At 47.0% G+C, this 3,150-nt stretch overlaps 1 pseudogene; it reads right to left on the bottom strand.

Moving 5' to 3' along the window:
• Window positions 1-1,014: 1,014 nt before the first annotated feature.
• On the bottom strand, window positions 1,015-2,707 carry LOC104601895 (granule-bound starch synthase 2, chloroplastic/amyloplastic pseudogene; annotated as a pseudogene).
• Between the last annotated feature and the right edge of the window lie 443 nt (window positions 2,708-3,150).

The following is a 3,150-nucleotide window of genomic DNA, read 5'->3' as shown; positions in this document are numbered from 1 at the left end:
ATTTCCCCAAAAATCCAAAAATTAATAATAAATCTTTCACAAGGTTTTCTACATTTATAGAGGATGAATGAGCACAATTAGCTAGCCAATCCACGACTTTATTTGCTTCTCTAAAGATATGATGAGACTCCACCTCTCTATCTATTTTCACGAGTAATTGCTTGCAATCTTCAATGATCGTCTTCAATCTCCACAGGGTTCTACTCGATTTTTAATGAGCTTGGAATCACCTGTTGAAGTTGAGAGCTATACTTTGGGCTTCCCAAACAGCTCATACTTTCCGCTAAATTGATCGTAGTAGAGTCTATACTATAAGCCTTTAAATTAACACAAGAAGCATTAAAGTTGATTTTAATAGTATCTAAACATAGGCTCCTCCATTTGACTGGAATCCAGCATATCTCTTTGCAAATTCTAGGATTGGAGCAGGATTTTATTTCTATAAAGGTGTTTAGTGCTCTTTCCATTTAAAAAAAATGGTGTTTAGTGCTCTCTCCAGAATGATGGGAAGAGGCACATGTTATGGGCCCGGGCGTAGGATCTCGTCACGGGTCGGTCCACGGGGAGAAAGCCCTGCTTTCCCTTGTGCTTTCCCTTGCGTGCCCCTATTGTGGGAAACTGAATGGGTGATTTGTCCAAGAGACCACCCGAACTCTCCTCACTCTTCTCTTGACTGGAAAACTGAATGCTTTTATTTCAACTCATAGCTCCTTAAATAGGAGATTACAAAAGGGGGTTCCTTGTTGGATTCGGCTAGGCTGGGTAATTCAATTCAAACTCAAACTCCTAATTACCTACTCCTAATAGTAACACAACTCTTACTTAAGAAGATAAGATAAGATAAGGATAAGGGATGAGGAATGATATATCTGGCGACAAGTTGGCGAGCAGAGCTGTTGTGGTAGGATAAGTGTGGACCCACCCTGATGAGCTGTCGTGTGGGCCCCGTTCTACTGCTGCTGCCGGCGGTGCGCGCATCTCACAGTGCTGCTGCCATGCGGTGTGTGTTGCTGTCTAGTGCAGCGCGCTGTCGGGCAGTGCGTGTTGCTGTGCGGCTGCTGTGCGTGGTGGCACGCACTGCTGGTTATGCTCGCCTACGAGTGTGTCTATTGCTTCTGTGTCTGTAACATTACACCCCTCTTGGACTACGAGCTTGTCCTCAAGCTCGAATTCCGGATACGTGGCTTGGAACTCTGCCAATGGATCAAATGGCTGCACACTATCTCTCAGTCCACCAACAGCATGAACAACAGGAACTATCCCGTAGCTCAGTGCATAAAGCTGGTTCAGTCCACATGGCTCAAATCTAGAAGGCATGAGTAGGATGTCTGCACCAGCAGTTATTCGATGAGCCATTTCCACAGAGAAACCAATCCAACCCCTGACTTTGTCATGGTGTTGACTCTCAAAATGTCTGAGAAGTTGTTCCAAGTCAGGTCTCCCAGTGCCCAACATGACTAGTTGCACATCCCGGTCCACCATCCAAGGAATGGACTCAGCAATGAGATCAACACCTTTCTGCTGGTCAAGCCTGCCAATGAAGCCAATCAGAGGAACATTCTCCTGAAGAGGAAGACCAAGCTCCCTTTGTAGAGCTGCTTTGCATTGAGGCTTGCTAGTCTAAAGAGTCTCCACAGAGTAATTGGTGTAGCCATCAGATGCCAGGTAAACACCCAACTGTGGGTTCCATTCTTTTGCATCAATCCCATTCACGATGCCCTTCAGCTTCCAATCACACTCATTTATTATTTGATGCAGACCCCAGCCACCTTCTTTAGTTTCAAGCTCTCAGGCGTAACCATGGCTTACAGTGACTACACGATTTGCTGCTTTCAGGCCAGCTGCAAAGATATTGAAGTGTTCCCCACCTCCTGGGTGTGCTATGTTGTGGATCACAAGAACGCACCGGGTATACTTACAGAAGAGAACCTCAAGAGCAGCCTTACAGAAGAGAACCATGCGTTTTAAAATATCCTCTCGGCCTCCCCCATATATATTTTTCTCAATATTGCGAAACATAGGGCTGTCCATGAACACAAAATCCATGCCATTAATATAAGCTTGAAAGAAAGTTACCTCCATATCCTGCCCATCCACCTTATATCTCTTGTACACTCCTGTTTCTTGGACTTCTGCATAGTTACCATACCGTGGTGCCACAACCATAACTCTATGTCCACGCCGAGCCAGAGCCTTTGGTAAAGCCCCAGCAACATCGCCAAGTCCACCTGTCTTCGACCAAGGAGCACATTCTACAGGTACCAATATAATGTTCATGACATTGTCCCCGACCAAAGGAGGAGACTTTACAGTTTCATCCTCCGTGCGCTGATTATGAAAGAATTGCTCGCAGCGGTACAGCCATCCTAGTGGGTCGCTGCTGCCGCTGTATGAGGAAAACTCCAAACGGCTATACTTGGGAATAACTGCAGCTGTCGGGGCAGCGATCTGCTGTTCGCTGGATGCCTCTGCCCGGTCCGGACGACGACTGTTTGTGTTGGCGATTCCCTCAGAACTTCATTCTTTGTTGGAGAGGAATGCTTCCAGCAGGCATCGCAGCTCCCGGACATCTTCCTTGACTTCATGAACCTCCATGCTGGTTTCTGCTAGCCTATGTTCCAGTTCGTGGACCTTGGATGATAGCTGCTCCATATCGCCCATGACGTTTGGTTCTGATACCAAAATGTTATGGGCCCGGGCGTAGGATCTCGTCACGGGTCGGTCCACGGGGAGAAAGCCCTGCTTTTCCTTGCGCCTTCCCTTGCATGCAGACCCTATTGTGGGAAACTGAATGGGTGATTTGTCCAAGAGACCACCCGAACTCTCCTCACTCTTCTCTTGACTGGAAAACTGAATGCCTTTATTTCAACTCGTATCTCCTTAAATAGGAGATTACAAAAGGGGGTTCCTTGTTGGATTCGGCTAGGCTGGGTAATCCAACTCAATTCAAACTCAAACTCCTAATGGTAACACAACTCTTACTTAAGAAGATAAGATAAGATAAGGATAAGGGATGAGGAATGATGTAGCTGGCGACGAGTTGGCGAGCAGAGCTGTTGTGGTAGGATAAGTGTGGACCCACCCTGATGAGCTGTCGTATGGGCCCCGCTCTACTGCTGCTGCCGGTGGTGCACGCGTCTCATAGTGCTG

The sequence above is a fragment of the Nelumbo nucifera genome, chromosome 1 (assembly GCF_055504915.1).
Source record: "Nelumbo nucifera cultivar China Antique chromosome 1, China Antique-T2T, whole genome shotgun sequence".
In the NCBI taxonomy this organism is placed as follows: Eukaryota; Viridiplantae; Streptophyta; class Magnoliopsida; order Proteales; family Nelumbonaceae; genus Nelumbo; species Nelumbo nucifera.
The sequence above is the reverse complement of the archived record's forward strand: the minus strand, read 5'-3'. Positions and strand labels throughout refer to the sequence as shown.